We start from the raw sequence: 23,274 nt of genomic DNA, 5'->3' as shown, positions 1-23,274 counted from the left end.
GGGCTTAGGTGTGACGCAACGAGAAGCGACTGTTCTGTCTAAACAACGTGGCGGCTTCCACGGATGAGATGAGCGTAGCTATCGCAGCAAGTTTTATCTGAATTAGAAAGTATTCCTTCATTGAAAGAAGAACAGAAAAAAAAACAGCACTGGAGGCTTTTCTTGGAGGAAAAGATGTTTTTGCTCTTCTCCCGACTGGTTTCGGCAAGAAGTTTGATCTGATTGGTTGTTTTGGCCCCGTCTATAACCAATTATAGGTGGTGATAGACAGATGGTTTATCCAATCGGCTAACCAGGATTTTCGCCCCTTCCCAAAAATTCTCCAACGGAAAGTTCCCAGATGGATATGCCGAGCAAATGGGAAGCTGGTGGAGTCAGGTTACTAATTTGCATCATTCCTCATTTTCCTGTATGTGTTTATTTTTGGCTGCTGGCTTTTTTAAAATAAAATTTAGTGCTTCAAAGTTAGAGTTTGCAAACTTGTCTGTTAGTGACAGAGGACAAACAATCACAGGTTCAAAGGGCTTCAAACGTATCCTGGGTTGCTGTCGCCGCTGCTATGCACCTGTAACCCCCGTCCAGGAAAGGGTTAACAGAAACGTAGTGTTGGCCAATCGGAGGAGGTGGTGCCTGACTCCCTCCTTTGGCTGAGTCTCTATCTGATCTGTCAGACGAAGAGCAGGAGTGCGGTTGTGAAGTTTAACGTTGGTAGTCCCCAGAGAAGAAGTTGGTCATTTCGTGGCTCAGATTAGAACACCAAATTGAAATGTAAGCAACTAAAATGGCTGAATGTTAAGAACATTGTGTCATGGTTGGTCGTTATCACTGTGATTTATAAAGTGTCAGCTTTAGTTCCATCATAGTGTCAAAAAACATTAGCTGACATCGTTGTTCAGTAGCCCGTGTCACATTCTCATTAGGGGCTGAGCCACCCCCCCCCCCCCAAAGGTCTGATTGGACTGACACGGGTCTTGCAGTCTGAAACCTCTGCGACCCGGGTTAGCGTGCAAACACGACCCGATGACTGAGTACGGTGAAGATGATCCAGATCAGTGGTGCGTTCCAGACACAGTTTTTAGCCCGTAAGTTACGACTTCAAGTCACGACTCACAACTTGGTAGCGTTCCAGGCAAAGTCACCACAAACCCTTCTAGCTAGCGTTAGCTAGCGGCTACCTAACGTTGACGTTAACTATCTAGGCTACTTTACGTTGCCTATTTATGTCTATTTATTTCTACTTATCGCTGTTAATAAACAGCGTTCGTACAGCATCAACGGGGGTCGCCATTGTTGTTTATGTGTGTGTGACGTTAAAAACTGTAACTGGAGTACAACGATCTGGTACCAGTTCATGAGTAGTAAGTTACCGGTTTGACTGCCGTTCCAGGGCACTTTCACGGGTAGAAGGTTGTGAAAACACGAGTTACGGGTTGTCTGGAACGCACCATAATGTATGGTAGTGGGTATACTGTAGGCCTACTGTATATAAATATATTGGTTATATATATATATATAAGGGCCAGAGTCTGCCTTTGGGGGAGGGGGGGCATATCATAGTGTGTGTGTGTGTGTGGAGGGGGGGTCTGTTGGTCCTCCCCCAGGGTTATTTTCAGTGTCACAGACTTAATTTCCTGCATTCGGATACACTTTTATGCACCACTTTACAGTGGAAATACCTTTATTTAGCCTATGTGCGAAGAAAAACACAGATGACAATTCAAAATATAGCTAAATTATAATGAAAAGTATGTTGTTGCGTGTCATATGGCATTTTTAAGTGGGTAAATGGACATCCTGGAGCTTTTCTAGTGGGTATACTGCCTATACCTGCGTATCACGTAGACTAATACCGATAAAGATGATGACGTCAAACGCCCTCGCTAGAAATCAGCGGAGTTGTGTTTCAGGTTTCAGCTAGGCTAACGTTCTTCAATGCCATGGCAACCGGTGTGCGGTGTCGCCCACAGCCCCACTCAGCTACGGGCAGAGCTCCGTGTTCATTATGTAGCATTTACGGAGAGACTTTAAAAATCACCAGGTTATAACAGAGCTACGGCTGAACATCTGACATGTATCCCAGCGTTGACTCTTTAGTTTCCATTCGGCTTGGTTTTGAACTCGAAACGACGGATTTGAAAAGACTTTTTTTTGAACAACATTGACGTAGCAAAAAGGCGCTGCAACAGCCGCTAACGTTACTGTAGTTTTAGAGAATGTAACGTTACGATGCAGTTGAGACTTAACCGTCATCAGGTTATAAATCAGCTACAGCTGAATATATCCGGTTATTTATCACAGCTTTCACTGGTTATAACACAGCTACAGCTGAATATATGACATGTATCACAGCTTTGTCTCTTCAGTTTCCTTTCGGCTTGGTTTTAAAACTTGAAATGACGGATTTGAAAAGACTTTTAAGCAACATTGACGTAGCAAAAAGCCACTGCAAACAACCGTTACTGTAGTTTTAACAGCAGGTACGATGTCAGTTACACCCACAGAAAGGATTCAAACAGCGAGACAGAAAGAAGAAGAAAAAAAAAGACAGAGCTTATAACCGTTAAAGTCCGGCTATTTTCAGGACTTGGAAAGACTCTCGGAAATCCACAGCAGACCAGTTTGTTGTCGATTAACCGTCGGTTTCCTCGCCTAAATACAGTACGTCCCATGACTTTAGATGGATTTCCCACAGTGAAAAGTTGCGGCTCACTCAGGATGAAAACCGTCGCTCCCAGGTGGAGCGACTCAAACATTTTCCCACAACACTTCTTCCAAGTTGCGAACGCAAAAAAAGACGGCTTTTCTTTACAAACACAGAGGGAAATGAAGACGAGGAGAAATGGCAGCCTTACCTGGCAGAGAAGAAGGCTTGTTTCGGCCCATGAAGACAGCGATAATAGCCGAGCAGGCGCCGTTTTCCGTCGAGCTCTCCCGGTGGTGGTGCTGCTGCTGCTGGATGTGTGTGTGTGTGTGTGTGTGTGTTGTGTGTGTGTGCGGATTCACCGTGTTCTCCTGGAGGAAAGCAGCCGAGCTCCAGCTGATGTCACCGGGACAGGGAGGGGCCTCGCCGGGCTACATTTCCATAAGGACATGATGTCACTCGACTGGTTCAAATGATAACATAACACAACCACAAACAGATAATTTCATTAATGAAGTTTGCAAGTCTGTCACTTCTTTACTTATGTATCTTTTCATTTGTTTCGGTTTAAAATATTACTTTCATTTTTATTTGTTTCTGTTTTAAAATATTACTTTCATATTATATTATTTGCACTTATTTGTGTATAATTTTTGTAAACTGAATTCTAAATTTAAAATTAAAAAAGATATGATAATTAAGGTGCTCTTGAATATTTAATTTATGTATTATTATTATTATTCTAAATGCCAAATTTTACATTCACAAGCATACATAAATTCTCTAACTCACTTCCTAATTGTTTACCTTTTCTCATAGAACTAAACTCTCTTCTCAAGTCACTTAGACTGTTAAACAACAACAACGAAAAGTAAACTTGTGGAAACTGTAGAGTTTTCCCCCCCTAAAACCTCTAACTAAATGTGATTTTATGTTTTTCTTTATATGTGTGTATGTTATTTTATATTTTTTGTAAGAATTAGTCTTGATGTTTATGTGCTTGTTGTATGATGTATTTTGGTCTCATCTCCTTTATCACAACTCCAAAAACTCTACTTCGTGGTGTCAGAGGACAGATCTCCAGTCACAATGAGTATATTTGCATTTGAATGCAGCACTGTATTCAACAGGCTTTGAAAACACACCAAGTTTAATGTAGACGTTACCATGGCGCCAGTAAAGGCCCTGACACACCAACCCGACGGCCGACCGTCGGCAGAAAAGCCAGTCGGACTGATCAGTCGGCTCCCCGAGGTCCAAAAATTGCCTCAGAACACACCGGAGTGACGCCGACTTGAGTGTACGTTCTGCGCGTGCGTGAGATAAATAAAAAAAATTGAAACCGGAAATGACGAACGCACCACGTGGGTCTTGCTTCTCCAGCTGACCAATAATGGCGGCTTGTTAGAAATACAATCTCATATTTTACGAAAAATAGTTCACCGAAACGTGTTTCTGAGAACATTTTAAGAGAGAAATAGGCCGTGCGGTTGCTGAATCGGTCTTCATTTCAGATCGACAAAGGTCAGTTTAGAAGATTTTCGTCCGATTTTGAGAGGCGTTCGTCACATAGACAGCATATAATGGACCAATAGACCCCGTGTCTCTGGACGGAGACCAGTGAAGGATATTAGAATCACTTTTCCGGTGATCTCTTGCTTTACTGAGCAGCCTCCAACTGACAGAGACAGCGTAAATGTGACGTGAGCAACGTGTCTGAAAGTTGTAAGTCTTCTGGTAGCTGTGCCGAGAGAAATCTCAATCATTCCCAATCTTACAGAGACGGAGAGCGTAGGTATATGTAAGGAGATAACATAGGCACAGGCTAATTACTGATCACTAACATGCTAGTTAACATTAGTCATTAAACCTAAACAGCTAATGGAAGTCCAAACTGCCTGTGAGCTTCTCCTGTACTATACGGTAATTCCTCTACTGTGCGACAGTAAGTCTCGTGGTTATGACCCAATCGTTAGCCTATTGTTATAAAAGCGTCTGCTACGGAGCCATAACGTGAGGTACAAGGTAATGGAGCCTTTTTACATTTTCGTGTTTCTGTAGAAATAAACAGTGGACAAATAGAGTCTTTAAACGCTTCAGATGTAAAGTTATTCGCTGTCAAAGTGACGTAAAAACAAAATGGCGGTCAGCGGAATGCTAACGGGAGGTGATCGCTTTGTAGCAACAAAGCGACCCCATTGGGAGGTTCGAGTTCTGAAGCGAAGCTTACCCCCCTTGGTTCGTCACTCATCCCGCTCGCCATTTCCGGGTTAGCACTCCACCAATCAGATTGGCCATTGAGTCCGACTGCCCGCCCTACGAACCAGCGAGTCAGGTCGGCCAAAATGAAGGCCGACGGCCCCTCGGACAGACGACGGCGCGGAACACACCGAGCGACTTTGTGAAGCCGCAGGCCTACCGTAGACTGTGATAATAATGGACGTAGCAGCAGGGACGTCACCCATTGGTTTGTGGACTGCTGTTTTTGAAGCCTCAAGTTTGGCAATTTGGACATCGCCAGTTTTGCAATGTAAGCGAAACGCTAAAGAGGGAAAGTTGCAGATTCTCAACCCTTCTGAAGCGAGTCATCCAGCGGAGATTTACTGCAATGAACGAGAGAACACAAAATCTGCAAACTTTCCCTTAACTCCTTGACGCCTGAATTTAGTCACAATTTTACAATCAAAATTTTATGTGTGTTTCTGGCTCCAAGATGATGCTAAATTAAGTTGAGATTGTTAATTTGTCTATAGCATATGGAATATATATAAATTTAGGTATGATGCAAATTAGCGACAACAGGCATTATGGTAAAATTCTTTACAAAATGGTAAAATTAATAAAACACACAGTAGATTTCCTCCATGTCACAAAGTTGTTAGAACTTCTAAACTGTAATTGACAAATACATGGATCTTGACAACGGCAAGAAAGAAAACACTCTCCTACTCCCTAACATTGACAGTAGTTTCTTTAGGGTTAGGGTTAGGGGTAGGTTTGGGTTAAAACGCAAACCTGGGTTAAAACGCAACACCCAGGATGGGTGCCGCGCCTCTGAGTTGAGGTCTATTTTAATCTCCCCAGTGTTAGCATGGTTAGCATCGCTAAGCCTCTGTCCTGACTGACAGGTCCTAAAGCATCCCCTGCTTTGTCGTCTGGTTTGAAATAAATGGGCCCATAATTTACAAAATTAACATCATGAGGTGTTGAAGAAGACTTGAAACTAGACCATAAAATCATTATGAAAATGTTTACTGAGGTAATAAATCAAGTGAGAAGTTGGCTCATTTTCTCACAGCTTTCTATTTGGAGCCGGTGGAGTCGCCCCCTGCTGGATGTTAGAGAGAACGCAGCTTTACGGAGCTTCAGCTTCGGCTTCACTTTAGCTTGGCTCGGGGTTGTTTTGGGTGGAGGACTGATGGATTGGACGCATGCATCTTTTTTTTTTTCTGTGCTGCTGTTTACTGTCTGGAAAGGAACCAAATATATAACTCATCCAATATTTGTTGAGGTATTTCAGTGTGGATCAAAGTGATGGACAAACCCCCGACATTGTCTAAAACACAAAGGCGACACAAGTAGAATGTGAATGTTTGATTTTGCTTATGTATCGCCACTAACAAGCCTTTCAATCAGTGTGATGAATGACAAGGAGGAGAGAGTAGGAATTGATCGACTCCGAGGCTCCTGTCTGAAATACATCGACTGACTGTCTGCGATAAATCAGTGAGGCCAGGTTCCTATTTGACAGATAAGCAGGCAGCCACAGCACGTCCATTCCACTCACGCTACAGGGCAGGCAGACAGCTAATATGCACTGTAAAATAACTCTAAAACACCCAACAAATTGTTTTGTGGTTCATATCCTTAAAAAGGGAGCAAGCGTTCATCACCACAAACCCAGACGAGAACACAAGTACACACAGTGGACTGCCTGAATCAAAATGTTTTCATTTATATTCATGTAACACATCGGCTTGTTAAAATGCATAGGGTTTTCTTTATATACAAAAATATGTGGTGTGATATCACGGCTCGCAGGCAGACTGAAGAATACATCATAAAGGTTTTATAATGCGTGTTTGCACATGGAACAAATGGAGCCATTGTTGCAGAATATTCCAGCACGTATTGTAGATCTTGCAAACCTCCGTCTTCAGACGAACGCACTGATGGCTTCTGGGTAGACTGAGCGGCTGTGTGAATGATCGGCTGACTGGGAGAACTGTGTGCATGTGGGACTCCACAGACGAAAACTTATGAGGCATGACTGGAGTGTAGATTTTCTTTATTTTGAGATTTATTTTGAACTTTGCAGCTAAAGTATGTAAGTGCATATAGTCAAATGTATGTGTACACCTGTATATCCCAGCCAAATGTGATAGATGAAAGCTAAAATGTAGGACATAACCATAGACCATCCGTGTCAAACTCAAGGCCTGAGGGCCAAATGCGGCCCCTCGCAGATATTGATCCGGCCCGCATATCAATTTAGGTTCCTAATAAAGATTGGTCCACCTAGTTTTCGTCTCTTCGTTTTGTTGCTTTTTCTGAAGTTTTTCACACTTTTGCCGATGTTTGTGGCTGTTTTTTTCAATGCTTTTGTCACCTTTTCACAAATTTTTGGGCGCTTTTTCAGACATTTATTTTTGCCGATGTTTTTGTCGCTTTTTTGGCACTTTTTTCTTTGATGGCTCAGTTAGTGTTTTGGGGCTTTATGTCGACCAAGCTGTAAACGAGAAGAGTATATGAGACATAATACAGTAGAAGATGCTTGAGATGTGAATAAAATAAACGTGTCGTGATTCTTATTTTCCAGTGTGGCCCTGAGTGAAGTTGAGTTTGATACCCGTGCCCTAGACTGTAAAGATGGACGATGGGTCTCCACTTCCTCCCGCTGTATAAAAGTGAAGCCAAAATATCCCGGATAGTAATTTTTGGAGCCAGAGCCTGCCCGACCAATCAGGAGTCAAACACAGCTGTCAATCATGACGTTTCAGCCCGTTTTTCGTAGCATCAAACTGATCAGAAAAATGAACCCTTGAACAAACATCAGCATGATCAGAACTACCTTAAAATGACAGAAACCATCTTTTGGGAATCGTGTATTTGACGTGTGCTTAGATTTCTTTGTTTGGTCCATGTCCCATGGAGCGGGGATGTTCCAGATGTTTCGGGCTCCACTTATACAGTCTATGCATCAACAAGTTGTACGCTTTACGGTTGTACTTGTACAGCATTCTTCGCCACTGCTCTGCAAAAGCATGACAAGGTATTATCCTGCTTATAGCAGCTTCGCTATAAGCCAAGAACATGTTTCTAAATCAGATCTGCTGAGGTCCAAACCAAGCATCAGAATGGGGAAGAAAGGGGATTTAAGTGACTGCACACAATTTAAATCAACGGCCATTTGTCTACACATGTCAACATCTTTTCTTTTCTATACTGTTTGGTTTTGCCTTATATTTGCACTATTTAGAATGTACGATTACACTTTACTTGAAGGTATCTACATAAGAGTGACATGACACTGTCATGAACGTGTCATAAACATAAACAAGTCATAAATGTTTATGACATAACGCTTCTCTCATTAAGTGTCATTCAGTTTTTGTCATGACAAGTTAGGGTTAGGGTTCATGTGTCATGACAGTGTCATGTCACTCTTATGTAGTTACCTTCAAGTAAAGTGTAACCAAATGTATTACTACATTGTACATTTACTTATCTTTTTTAATTGTAGATATTACTTATCTTTCTTTATCTTATTTGTACATATTACTTATCTTTTTTATCTTTATTTGTATTCATTTCTTATCTTTTATATTATACTTGTTGTACGTGTCGGCGAGAAACGTATTTTCAATTGCTCTGTAGGTTTGGCACATATTGCAGAATTGACAATAAAGTTGACTTGACTTGACTACCTGGAAGTGATTTTAATTAGTTTTTTCTGTGCGCGAGGTCACAGTGATTCAGTCGATCAGAGATGGCGTTGCAAAGCGCTCTTTCTCACACACAGACTGGTTAACTACTTCGCTCCTTCTCAAAATAACTTGTAATTGGCTGCATGTCGTTCCTTCTCACACTCTTGCCTGCAACTACTTCGCATTTTCTCATTTTCTAAGCAGCTTTTGGTCACGCTTCCTCCGTTGTCTCCACTGCAACTGTCCCCTCAGATCTACAGGCTGCAGCTTCACCTCGTCTTACCGTTGGCTGGTTTGGTTGTCCACTTTGTAATAACTGTGTCCATGCAAATTGTGAAAATAGCAGCACTCTGATCAGACACATTTATGTCTGTCGTTTTGGTGTTGAAGGGAACCTCCAATCGAACAGCGCTGAAATGAACTGAACTGTGGTACAATTTTAAATCTTTCCAGAACCCTAAATACCAGATCAATAATCTGAAACAGGATTGTGTGTAAACACATTATCCTCACATGAACTACACGAGGCGGTGGCTACACTTGTTAGCAGGACTTTTCCAGTGTTATACCTTTTTAAAAGAAAATCAGCTGAACGGCAAATGTGGCGAGCCAGAGAGAACATTCTGTAATCCACCGCGTGTCCGACGGTACATAAAACATTGCTCACTATGAGCTAATGAAGCAGCGGTTTAGCCCAGATAAGCACAATAAAGCATGACTCAGCTCCCAGTGTGCAGGAGGTGTCAGTTCCAGCTGTTCCTCTGAAAGAAAAGCTGGAAGTAGCCACACAAAAGGCGGGAGCACCGACCTCTGAGCACCTGTTGACACTTTGCTTTTCCTCCACTTCCCACCATAGTTTCGGGAAACCATTCTACATTTTCTCAGCGGGAGTAGACTTGAGTCCACCTTGACATGTGTACAAAATGTTTTCTTCAAATCATAAACTATTGTGCGTCATGAATTGACATGAACTGTGAGGTGTGTCAGTGTTTAGCCAGGAAGTAATGATTGTAGTGATGGATGGATGTGGAAGTCTTGAGGTCTTGGCATCCCACACGCACATCCTATCTCATTATAGTGTTGACACTTTATAATGTTAGCATAACTACTATCTTACACTTAACTTACGTAAATAGCTTCAGCTGCCTAAACAATAAGTACTACAGAGGCAGAGCGTATTTGCTGTAAGTTCGGCGCACACCGGATGGGGAAACGACTCGTTGCTCTCTATTGACTGGGTATTGCGCGAAAGGGCGTCCTCGTCAATTCCGTCTGCTCGCAAACAACAAGAAAAAATGCCTAAAAGCTGCGGTGTGGCGGGATGCACTGCCAACAATGTAAACAACCCAGAACTGAGTTTGTATAAGCTGTCTGGCCGAGGGATAGAAAAAACACTGAGTTTTTAGGAAGACAAAATGAGATAAGATGAGATGAGATAAGACAAGCCTTTATTGTCTATTCATCTTGGGCATTCGAGAGAAACGAAATGGCGACACATCGCGCATAAACACGACCCACGCAATAAACATACAGTTAACCTGCATAGAAACATAATCATACATTATCTCATCCAATGCTTCAATGAACGTCTAATAAACCTCACACAATTACCACCCCCACCCCCCCACACACACACCCACCTTTCCTCACAATCACAAAAGAACAGAAGAGAACCCACAACACATCCTCCCCCCTCCTATTGCACTTTATTTTGATAATGATTGTACATTTCCTGTAACTTCTGTATTGCACAATGCCCAATTGCATAATACCATATCAAATATAACATAGCATATATATGTATGTATATATAGAAATATTGCACCAGTACCCTATCAGGCATTGTACATCCTATAATCTTAATGGTAAGTACCACAAATATTATTTAGTAGTATTAGTCCCACGTACATCACTGCAGCCAATACACACACATATCTCTTCCCTTATTATTCATTCATTTGATTGAAAGCGGCACAAATGAGAATTCAAAACTGGATCCAGAGAAAATAAGACGTGACACATCAGCAGGAAGAGATCCTGACGCTCAGTATGGACCCTTGTCATCACATGACATATTTCTGGAAGTTAAGCTAAACCGTTTTTTCATTATAACCTGTGTGATAGTAAAAATGTGGCGGAACCAGAAAGCTATGCAGCATTATGTTTTTTACATGCCTTAGCTTTCTAACACGTTGCTAAGATTAAATGCGTTTAGCCCCCGTCCACAGCAGGACATTGCTTAGCTTCCGTGTCGGTACTACTAACTACAAACTACTACTACTAACACACTGACTATGGAGAAGTACCTCACTGAACAAACATCTAAACTATCTCTTAAAATTCAACCAGTCCTCCAAACCATACAAGGATATCTGTGGTTTGTCCCTGCCCTCTAATACGACCCACAGGAGCATTTTCCGTCCTCATTTCTAAATTTACTGTCTACTTTTACTTTAAAATGGGACTCAAACACTGGTCTCCTGGGTGAAAGTCCTGTGTTTCTTTTTACCATAGAAATAAAATGGATAAAAAGGCCATTGGACTGTTTGCCGTGGTCATTTGATGGGTACCCAACAACATGGCAATTGTTGTTACTTGACAATACGCGTAAGGTCCGAAAACTGTGTCGCAGCTCGCTGGGAGGAGAGCGGGAGATGTTCTCGGAGTTGCAGGGAGTGAAGAGGGTCAGTTAGACCCAGCAGCAGTGGGTCAGCGGGCCGCTAACGTTAGACCCAGCAGCAGTGGGTCAGCAGACCGCTAACGTTAGACCCAGCAGCAGTGGGTCAGCAGACCGCTAACGTTAGACCCAGCAGCAGTGGGTCAGCAGACCGCTAACGTTAGACCCAGCAGCAGTGGGTCAGCAGACCGCTAACGTTAGACCCAGCAGCAGTGGGTCAGCAGACCGCTAACGTTAGACCCAGCAGCAGTGGGTCAGCAGACCGCTAACGTTAGACCCAGCGGCAGTGGGTCAGCAGACCGCTAACGTTAGACCCAGCAGCAGTGGGTCAGCAGACCGCTAACGTTAGACCCAGCAGCAGTGGGTCAGCAGACGCTAACGATCCAGCAGCAGTGGGTCAGCGGACCGCTAACGTTAAACCCAGCAGCAGTGGGTCAGCAGAACGCTAACGTTAGACCCAGCAGCAGTGGGTCAGCAGAACGCTAATGTTAGACCCAGCGGCTGTGGGTCAGCAGAACGCTAACGTTAGACCCAGCAGCAGTGGGTCAGCGGACCGCTAACGTTAGACCCAGCGGCAGTGGGTCAGCGGACCGCTAACGTTAGACCCAGCGGCAGTGGGTCAGCGGACCGCTAACGTTAGACCCAGCGGCTGTTCAGCTCATTTTCTGTAACCGATGCAGCATGACAGCACGGCCAGTGAACAACTTGCTAGTTGGCTAACGTTAGCTTGCTAACTCCGCCTTAACGTTACTCCCTCGCCACATCGTTCACAGAAAACAAGCCTCTCATGGCGATAGCAGCGTGCTTTGTGTGGATGAAGCATGAAGTTAATCTGACTCATTTAGCGGCTGGCTCTCTGCCTCGTAACGTTACTACTCCGCGGCTCGTTTGTCCGTCACTGCAAAACCTCAGCTGGGCGACGCGCCGGGAGTCGGCTTATACTGAAGTTTATACGTTACCATGCCAACGGCACGCCTAAAAATGGGTGCCGCTCTGACCTTTCTGCTACGTTGATTTGAATGGAAAAGGCCTTTCTATCCATTTTATTTCTCTGATTTTTATTCTGTCATCTTCCTTCCTGTTTTGCTCCCGTCATAAGTGCTGTAGCCACTAGAGGGCGCCGCTACTATAAGCATAAATATGAGTCCTAAATGCTGCTTGAACAAACAACCTATGTGGGCGATTTTCGGAGGATGACAGTCTTTATTAGTATGATAACATTTAAAAGCTTGGGTTCAGACTCAAAAGGGAAACATACCACAGCTGCAGGACAGACAGACAGACAGACAGACAGACAGACAGACAGACAGACAGAGTGTAAATATTGCGAATCAAAGTGAGGACTGGAGTGTGGAAAAACGTCGACAGTAACGCCCTGTGGTTGGGACGCTGTGTAAAAACTTTAATTGACAAAGGACTCTGGCGAACTTCATGACGGCAGCGAGTGCAGTCGGGGCGCCCGCATGAAAGGAAATCTGCTGAAAAACAACTTTAAATATTTAACGAGCAACCCAACTCGGCATCTGTCGTGCTGTTTGGAAAAAAAGAGGGAAATGTAACAACACTTGGGAGTATCCTGATCGTTCACAGCTCGCTAAACAGCAGGGAAACAAACATGTCATCAGGAGGAACATTTGGTTTCAAATCAGCCAGACACGAATATTTTGAATTTAGCTCATTAAAGGCTCGATCGAGCTCATTACAGCTTTCTCACAGACAAACATTATGACTTGTCAAACACACATATACTGCCATAAGTGTTAGTGATGCCTGTGACGAGTCAAAATGTCTGCTGTAGGAAATGTCTATGATCTGTGTTGTTTGCAATGAAACGGAAATGATTTGGCCAGGTGAGAATTTCGAAAATCTGAACAGGGCACTAACGGATAAGCTTTCCCAAAGCTTTTTCACATTTCAAAAACCCACATTTGTCAAACACAGGTGTAACTGATAACAATAATCAGTCCCTGCCAGGATTTCTTGTAATTATTGATGTTTAAAGTGCAATTCAGCTGGAAAACAAATTGCAGTTATTAGAAGAACTTGCTGATTATCATTTACCTTGCATGGCAGCTGGATTCTGACATTATTGGGCGAGAAGCGCAGCCTGGCTGACACAAGGCCCTTCTCAGCTGTAACTGAGAGTGGGTCTGGGAAAGGTTCATTCACCACTCATTTCCAAAGGGGGCGTCACCAACGGACGCCGCTCAAATGCCTCGGGGCGCAATTGGATAGTCCTTCAACCAATCAGACCAACAATCCGCGTGACGTAGCAGCGACAGCGGCATCAACGGGTTGCTGCGCTTTGGTAGCCGTCATGTTGAATGTAAACAAAAAGCTGCTCGCCGTCGCTGCGCTATCGTCATCGTGTAAATCCTGCCTCAACGGTTGTGATTGGTGTAAAGCCCGCCTCAACGTTTGTGATTGGTGTAAAGCCCGCCTCAACGGTTGTGATTGGTGGCGATGGCGCAGTGGATGTGACACGTACCTTTGATGTGGGAAACCCGTGTATGATTCCCACTGAGATACATCAACCAATGTGTCCCTGAAAAAGACACTTTACCCCTAGTTGCTCCAAAGGTGTGTGACCTCTGATATGTAGCAATTGTAAGTCGCTTTGGATAAAAGCGTCAGCTAAATGATACGTAATGTAATTGGTGCCTCGATTTGGAGAAATGGGCTTGAATGGACTCTTGGCCAGACTGATTTGCAGAAAAAAAGTTCTTCAGGGTTTTCCCAGGCTACGAGAAGCGATCTGATCTTTTCAGACTTTACGTTTAGAAGTTTGTCTTCGAACAGCAGCGGACCGAACCAATCAGCGTCCGGTGAGGAGCTGCTGGCAGCTTACTGCTGTGGTTTAGGTGTGTGTAGTCTCGCATTGCCAGACCTTTCTCCACAGCGCTGCGGAGGAAGGTCTGGCAGCATTCCAGGATGGGATAACAAAGTGCTCTGGTTTATTGGCATTTCTTTAAACCAATCACAATCGTCTTGGGCGGCGCTATGCGCCGGACGGAGCCACAGTGCCTCTGCTAAATAGTCTCTGGAAGGAACTTGTTTTGGTGGAACATGTGTACGTTCAAAAGTAGTTTTAGTCGTGCAACAGAAAACTCAGATTGGACAGATAGTCTAGCTAGTCTGGATTTACCCTGCAGAGATCTGAGGAGCAGTTAACCATAGTCCTCACAAATCAGCCGGAGGTTAGAACGCCAACACAAGACTTGATCAGCGAGGTCGCAGCAACACTATCAGCCAGTTTGAGTCTGAAACAGTTTCTTCTCATCACAAATTTTTGGTCTGAACTGGGCTTTAAGGAGACACCAGCCGCCCTCCTGAGAAAGCCATTTTGGCCGCTCGTACCCCTGATCTAGTTCTTTCCGTCATGTCCCTGGCACCTGAGTGAAATGCAGACATTATTAGTGATTTTTGTAACACCTGTGTGTGTGTTTGTGTGTGTGTGTGTGTGTGTGTGTGTGTGTGTGTGTGTGTGTGTGTGTGTGTGTGTGTGTGTGTGAAATGTCAAAATATCAGCAATTGGCAGCAATTTCAAAGTATAGAATCATTGAGTTTCCTTCAGTCATGACTGATCACGAGTCTCCAGATCGTCTTCGTGTGCTCTGGTGAACCATGTTGTACAAAATGATGAGATGAGAAGCACGAGAAGGCCGGTGTGCACAAGAGATCATGCAACATTATCTCTCCTCCCAGAGTTCATCATTCGGGTGGAAAATTACAACCTCCCATTATTATGATAATTATGATTGTGCGGTTTACAAAGGTCCGGCAGCGTCGTCGTCTCAGTACAGCTTTGTTGTAATGCATAAATCGATGTTGGCATTAACTCAAGGTTCTGTAGCTTTAAAAAATGCTTTCAGCACTACTGTAACGTATCAGAAATACTAATTATGATCGCATAATGCGGCTGCCAAGTGGTTGTGAAAGTCAGAGATAAGGGCGAGGGCTTAGTCTTTTAAAAAAACACTGATAACGGCTCGTAAATCATTCAGACTCGGAGGCAAATCAGTCTGAACCTTCAGTTGAAGTTCGAGAGGGATACAGACAAGTTTAAAATATTCATTTCTTCCATTTAAGGGGCTGATGCTGCTCAAATATCAATCTTAAAGTTCAACACCTGATATCTCTGGGCTTATTAGGCCTCATGCAACAACCACTCGAGACACATTGATTTAAGTCATTGTGTCTCGAGTGGTCGCATGAGGCCAATTTTCTCATAACCTAACATTTAACGTTAACCAATAACAATTACGAAGTCAACTTTATATAGACTTGAAGCTTTGCAGTGAGTTCTTCTTTTTAGTCTTTGGTCTGGAACCAGCAGCCTTATATGGCAGTTTTAGAGGGCGTGGATTTTTGCTAATTATCAAATCTCACCAACACATGCCTCTACATGAACAGGTGGAACAGGTTGCATTCATCAGGCGGAAATGAACAATTTGACACAGGCTTGTGCAGTTAAGAGTTTGACGAATCACAGAAAAACTGATGGACATGTTCTTTAAACTGGCCATATTATGCTAATTTTCAGGTTCGTAATTGTAATTTGAGATTGTATCAGGTCAGTGTAACGCTTATCAGGTCAATTTTCTAAGCACAAACGGACATATGGCAAAACAGAAAAATGGGTTCAAATATCCAATTTTTCATTTTTGTCCACCTTGACAAATTAAAAAATTGGATCTTTAACCAGTTTTTCCAATTTTCTGTTTTTTATTCAGAAGATCAGAAATTGAGAAAATTACCATATTGCGTCTGAGCTCCAATTATTCAATACTACAATGGTATTCTCTTCCTCTACTTTGCGGAATATGCAGGTCATTAACTGCATATAGACCAAAAAAACAAAAACTGATAGACTTTGGGGTCAGAGGTGCAACTGATGGTTTTGAGTGGGGGGGGGGGCTTAGCTAGGCGGTACGAGGGAGAGAATACAATCGCAGTATTATGAATAATTGGAACCCAGACACAATTTTGTAATTTTCTAAATTTCTGATCCTCTGAATAAAAAACAGAAAATTGGAAAATACAGTTAAAAAACAATTGGAAAAAAATGAAAATTTGGATATTTAAACCCATTTTTCTGACACAATATTGAATAGAGATTTTAAAAATCGTTACGCAAAGAATCACTTCCCCCACACACACACACACACACACACACACACACACACACACACACACAAACACTCCTAGTAGCTCATACACTGACTGTGGAGAAGTAGCTCATACAACCACACTTCAAAACATCCGACCTATCCCTTTAAATCTTCAGTATAAGAATGGGAACGTATAAAATGATAAATCACATTCATGGTTGGCAGGTGTGAAAGCAGCCGACTGAGAGACAGCATTTCCTCACCGCAGTATCAAAACAAGGCGTCTGTTTTATGATTTCCTCCGCAGAAGGAAACAAACAGATCATCTGCGTGATAGATGGAGTTCACACTCTGGGGAGCGCACTCCCGTTTTCATTACATTTACGCAGTCCAACTTACTGCACAGGCTTATCGAATCTACACGAGATGAAACCAAATTACGAATTCAATCAGCTTTGCATTTCACTCTATTTCTCTCCGTCTCATGTGGGACTTCAGCACATCAGAGAAAGATAATAAATATTTAATGAAAGAGGAGATAAATGAGAAAATCCAGAGTATTCTTGAGGGTATAAAACATGATTTAGTTGCATTTTAATGTCACAGAGACTGTCCTCTGTCACGGAAGCGTGCTGTCATCTTTCCCCATTTACAGTGCAAAACCTCCAATCTGTTTTGAAATTAAGTGCTTCTACGTATCTTCTGTATCGATCATGTCCTCGTACAGCCTGCTATACTCCCACAGAGGCGCTTCATTCTCTCCTCACAAGCCACGGTGAATGGTGATATGACACGCGTCTGGGAGCTCGGGCCGCGGCGCATTGAAATTCAGCTCACAGGTGAAGCTGAAGAACGGCAGAAAGTCTCAGAGGAAGGTGCAGTTCAGGTGTTTTCACTGGCGCGAGAGAGAGAGAGAGAGAGAGAGAGAGAGAGCTTCTTCTCTGCACTCCTCCAAACACAACATATATGTTCAACGAAGACGTTGACCCAAACACATTGCTCTAGCCTAGAAATCTAGAAGCACCCTAGCGACAGCAAATGTCATTTGCAGCCAGGGTCAGTCTAGCAACTCTCCGATGGCTTGCGAGCTGGAAAAACCAAATTCTGGTCAGGCCAATCACATCGTGTATAGAGTCGGTGGGCGGGGCTTAACATAAGGACGCCAGAGTTGCGACGGTTCCGCGTGAATTCACTGCTACTTGAAAACAAAGAAGATGGCTGCAGCTGGCGAACAGCGTTCTTTCGAATCGGCTTTAGCCGCGACTCTGGAAGACTTGGAGTTAAGCACAGAAGTCATTCTTACAAAAGGAAGATACTTTGGAGTTTTGCCAACCGGATACGGCAAAAGTTTAATCTATCAACTAGCGTTGCTCTGATTGGTTGTATGCTATCCTATTGAGTGCAGAGGGAATTTGAAAGACAACCGTTTATCCCGCCCCTCGGATTGAGCTCTGCCAATGGTGAGTACCCAGACCCAACATCTTGATGTGGGTCTGGCTTGTCAGGGTAACATTGCTCATTAGCATGCATGCAAATTCCATTTAAGAATATTCTACTGGGAAAGAATAATGTATCTGCGTTAGACAGGGCTTTAAATTGACACCTGCCAACCCGTCAACCCGCCAAATGCGGGAAAAAATTTACTTTGTTACTAGCCAATTTGGCCGGCGATGAATGAATCAAACAACACTGTTCGAATCAGCAGTTTGACTCATTCTTACCAGATTGGGCTTTTTTCCGGCAAGAATTTTGGATGGTTCTGCGTGTGTTTGGTTTGGAATCATAATCTTTTTCTGGCAACACTGCTTGTAGTACTGCTTGTAGTATTTCCCATGAGCAGCATATCTAACGTGTGCGGTATCGATTGCGAGCTACGCTGAAACAGAGAAGACAAACAGAATGGCGAGAAACAAACCGGAGGAGCTGAAGTTAAAGTAAAATTAGTTAGAAACAAACAAACATGTCGCTAGACAAAAATCAGATTGTCTGATAACTTTAAAAATCTACTAGCCATGTTGGCTGGCGATCAAAAAACGTAATTTAAAGTCCTGGCGTTGGAACTATGTAGATGTGTTGATGTCAAACCACCTCCATGTACGTGTTCCCATGGTCACATGTTGTGTCGGATGGAAACACGGGCATGACATAATCTAAACCCTGTAAACCCCCTCCCACCCTCGTATTATTATGTTTGTTCTGTCACTAATTTGTAGTTATATGTTGTGATGTCTTTTCACTGTGTGTTTGCCTTTTCTGTTTATTTGTTTGTCATGGAAAATCTTCAATAATAAAAAGCATAAATAATAATAATAAAGCATGCATACAAATTACACGATTCAAATTTTTTTAAGGTCACGTTTCGATTCAATCCGATTTAAAAATGTTGTTTGTTGAGCCACTACATGGTGGACGGGTAGTTTACAACAATAATTTAGAGTTTCTTAGAGTTTTACAAGGTGCACTTGAATGCACCCTGAGTTTAACGAGGTACACGCAAATGCACCCTGAGTTTAACGAGGTGCACGTGAACGCACCCCGAGTCCCATCGGAGCCCAAAGGCTTTTCCGTTTGTTCTGCAAGCTGCCAGAAGTTAAGCCAGATGTCCCTTTGTGTTGTTTGTACTTTTTTTTACGTGCAAGTCCAAGTAGGCGGGGGTGGAGAGAGAAAAGTACGGTAGGAATCAAGATCATTTCGATCGTTTTTTTGAATTAAAATCAAAATTGTAACACCCCTAATGCACATATGCATTCCTGCTGGCTTGCTGCGCTCATTGACACACGCATGGCATTCTCATAAACGTATTCAGTCAGTAACAAACATGGCATCATATCCTCATGGGAATGTTTTTATGTTAACAGAAGACGACTGAAGCTCAGCAGCTGCAGGGAATAGTTTGACATTCGGGGAAAAACACTTATTCACATTCTTGCCTACAGTTGAATGGGAAGATCAATACCTCTAAAGCTCACTGATTAACACATTATTATTACACACTGTATTTGTGTAAATGCAAGCTGGACGATTGCCCTATTGTAGCTTGTTTCGCCGCTGGTGACTGCAGCGATCTCGCTTAACACTGGACCAATGTCAAAGATTGTTGTTCCCATCAGTCACTGAGAACATAGGGTCCAGGTTGAAAAGAAATGGTAGTTACCCTTTAAGTCTTGAGACTTGCACATGTGTGACTTACTCCCATCTCTGCTTACTATACCTTTAAAGGTCCCATGGCATGAAAATGTCACTTTATGAGGTTTTTTAACATTAATATGCATTCCCCCAGCCTGCCTATGGTCCCCCAGTGGCTAGAAATGGTGATAGGTGTAAACCGAGCCCTGGGTATCCTGCTCTGTCTTTGAGAAAATGAAAGCTCAGATGGACCAATCAGGAATCTTCTCCTTATGAGGTCATAAGGAGCAAGGTTACCTCCCCTTTCTCCCATGAGAGAGAGAGAGACATCATGGCTTTCAAACGAGCAAAGTGCCAGTTGGTCAAGGCCACATCCCCACCCACCACCTTGCCCCCCCCCCTCTCCTCCTCAATAGCTACGGACACAGAAATGGCACATCCTAAGGAAAGCTCATTGTGGGACTGGCTCTAGTGGCTGTAATTCTGCACCAAGGCTGAATTTCGGGAAAGAGACTTCAGATACAGTATTAGGGGACCACTAAGGTCTATATAAAAGAGACTTCAGATACAGTATTAGGGGACCACTAAGGAATATATAAAAGAGACTTCAGATACAGTATTAGGGGACCACTAAGGTCTATATAAAAGAGACTTCAGATACAGTATTAGGGGACCACTAAGGCCTATATAAAAGAGACTTCAGATACAGTATTAGGGGACCACTAAGGTCTATATAAAAGAGACTTCAGATACAGTATTAGGGGACCACTAAGGTCTATATAAAAGAGACTTCAGATACAGTATTAGGGGACCACTAAGGTCTATATAAAAGAGACTTCAGATACAGTATTAGGGGACCACTAAGGCCTATATAAAAGAGACTTCAGATACAGTATTAGGGGACCACTAAGGTCTATATAAAAGCATCCAAAGAGCATGTCATGGGACCTTTAAATAAATTAAAATATAAACGTGGGTAAGTTAGTTTCATTTGAATGGTGACAAAAACAAGTGTTTCTACCCTGATGGGTGTAATCTCTGCAGCTGCACCTCTTGTTCATCACCAACAGGGATTAAGTTTGGGTGATGAAACAAACAGCATTCAGCAGCAAACTAAATGACTGTGTTCACAATCCAATTATTATGATCCTGAGTGTGGCGCGACCCCTTCCTCCCTCTCAGTTTGATGCCATTTGTCACGCCATCAACCCAAATAAAGAGCCGACACACTGAGTGTCAACGATGAGACGGGCGCTTCATTCATATCGGAACAGACGGACAAATGAGCGGCGGGCGGCCAGCTCCCTCCCAGAGCCTTTGATGATTTCCTGCAGGCCGGCCTCCCCCACCCCTTCTCTTTACGAATCAGTCACCGGTTGTTTTCTACTCTGGCAGGTATTTTAAGTTTCCTCCAGCTTCAAATGAGTCCACACTCTCATTTCAGGATCCCCACCTGGCAGCAGCAGCAGCAGCAGCACGGTAATAAAGAAGGTTAACAAATGGAGCGGAGAACCGCTGGCGTCATTTCAAGGGTGGAACAGTTGATTTATGACTGTGAGGGATCGGATTATTGTTTGGGAGAAGAGATGGCAAACACCTCTCAGTGTAACGCAGTCCAACACAGCAACACCTCGAACTGAAGCTGCAAAAGAATTAACTCCTCATCATCAATCTCATCGGACTCATCCTGAGGGGAACATTTCATGGCAATCCATCCAATAGTTGTTAAGACATGTCACTGAGAACCCAAAAACAATCAACCTAATGAAGTTACAGAGAGGCAAAGTCCCCTTTCCGGGGGGACCTCGGCCCTATTTCGGGGTAAAATATGTATGGCAGTGAAGCTACAACATCCTGGACTCACTATTGGTGGTTATTTCAAGAAGGATAACAAATCTCAGGCGTTTCTGACCTTGTAGTCATGCGTTACTTTCAGTAATAGTTCCACCTCGTCGTCGGTCCAAATCAAGAAATCTTGCGTCTTATTTTTTTGCCATTGTTGCTCTTCCTCCGTAGTCTTTTCTGCAACTAAGCAACTACCACTAGCCAGACCAGGGCCGGCTCTAGACTTTTGGGGGCCCTAAGCAGGATTCGGTTTGGGGACTCTCCACATGGTAACCTGTTGCCACTGCACTTGGCACTAATCCAACTTGTGTATTGTAAATATTAGTTTAAGCACTCATAATGTACAAATACGCATTTAAAGACTAATGTGAGACCTATTAGCAGCAACGCTATCTTTAAATAGACCGGCTCTGTTATGAGCTCTATTGTGAGACATGTCAAGCGCTCTTGGGGGCCCTCTGGTAGCCACGGGGCCCTAACCAGCCGGCTAACCAGCTTAGTTCGCTTATGGGTCAGGCCAGCTCGGAGCCAGGGGGAGTAAACTGAATGCTCTTTCCTGTTTGCACCGGCACGCACATGCCCAGTATACGTGAATTGTGATGCAGTATGTATTTTAGGCGTGTCAGTAAGGACGGAGGGTACGTCCCAGGTCCTTAAATTGCATCCGTGTCTTAGTCCGTCCCACCGAGGAAGCACGGGAGAGACGCTAGGAGATCATGTGAGGAGAGAGGAAACAAGGAAATGTGTTTTTAGAGGGATGAGACGTCCTTTTCCTCTGCGACATGTGAATTTGTCAGCTGTATTGGCCGAGTTAGCAACTCCTTCAGCTGCACGGCATCCAGGAAGGCTGCTCTCTGTATCCTCGCTCATAGCTCCTCAGGGATCTCTCCTCTATCCTAGCTCCTCTGGGCAGGAATAAGATCTTTGAGACGGCCTTCACAAAGGAGGGACAGAACGACTTCAGGTTTAAGCAAAGAGTTATCAAATAAGTAGTCTCGCTTTGCCAGACCTTCCTCCACAGCACTGTGGAGGAGGGTCTGGCTAGTCCACACAGCATTCCGGGATGGGAGAAAAACGTGCTCTGGTTTATTGGCATTTCTTTAAACCAATCACAGTCGTCTTGGCGGTGCTAAGATCCACACGGAGCCGCAGCAAAATAGCCTCAGGAAGGAACTTGTTTTGGTGGAACATGTGTACGTTCAAAAGTTGTTTTAGTCGTGCAACAGCAAACTCAGATTGGACAGATAGTCTAGCTAGCTGTCTGGATTTACCCTGCAGAGATCTGAGGAGCAGTTAACCATAGTCCTCACAAATCAGCCAGAGTTTAAAATTTCCAATAAAAAGGAAACGGACATCGGCGAAAAAACATGCATCTGGCAGAATTTCCTGCGGCACTTTAGCAATCCCGGAAGTGGAACGTCGTGGATATAGACTATCAAATAAGAGACTTGGGATCCACCTAGAGATTAGTTCTGCTACTGGAGCAAAAACTCTTGTGTGGACGGAGATCATTTTTGTCTCAAAACGCTGCTTAAAAAACCCAAAACGTAGCTTAGTGTAGATGTAGCCTGAAGGCCAGTCGCTCAGACTTTCATGAAGAGAATATCAAAATATATCTTGCTGTTTTGTTGCACCACATAAAAAAAAAAAAGTATCACAGCACTGCCTTTGTGCTCTGGCTACTTCACAGCTTTAATCTGAATAAAAGGGATTCCCTGTTGACAAAAGGCTTTTCTAACAGCGCTCCTCTCATCATACCATTGAATCACAGAGTGGAGAAGGAAAGGCCCTTTTCAGAGGAAAGCTGTTTGCTCATCGGAGCTGAACGAGCTGCAACAACCTCTTTTCTCTCAACATGACTGTTCAGGCGTTACCGGAGTCGATATCCAGCCTGGTGGTCGCTCGCTGTGGCTTTTTGGAGGCATTTCTCTTTGACCGTACGTTATA

At 43.5% G+C, this 23,274-nt stretch overlaps 1 protein-coding gene across 1 annotated transcript in view; it reads right to left on the bottom strand.

Annotated features, from left to right (window-relative positions):
* The window catches only part of LOC120570027 (SH3 domain-binding protein 4), a 59,475-nt gene extending 56,409 nt beyond the window's left edge, over window positions 1-3,066 (bottom strand). Inside the window, exon 1 of the mRNA XM_039818261.1 lies at window positions 2,853-3,066. The gene's annotated coding sequence lies outside the window, so the exon portion shown is untranslated. The remainder of the gene's footprint in view (window positions 1-2,852) is intronic.
* Between the last annotated feature and the right edge of the window lie 20,208 nt (window positions 3,067-23,274).

This window comes from Perca fluviatilis, chromosome 12 (assembly GCF_010015445.1).
Source record: "Perca fluviatilis chromosome 12, GENO_Pfluv_1.0, whole genome shotgun sequence".
Lineage (NCBI taxonomy): Eukaryota > Metazoa > Chordata > Actinopteri > Perciformes > Percidae > Perca > Perca fluviatilis.
Note: the sequence above shows the minus strand (reverse complement) of the source record. Positions and strands in the feature narration are given on the sequence as shown.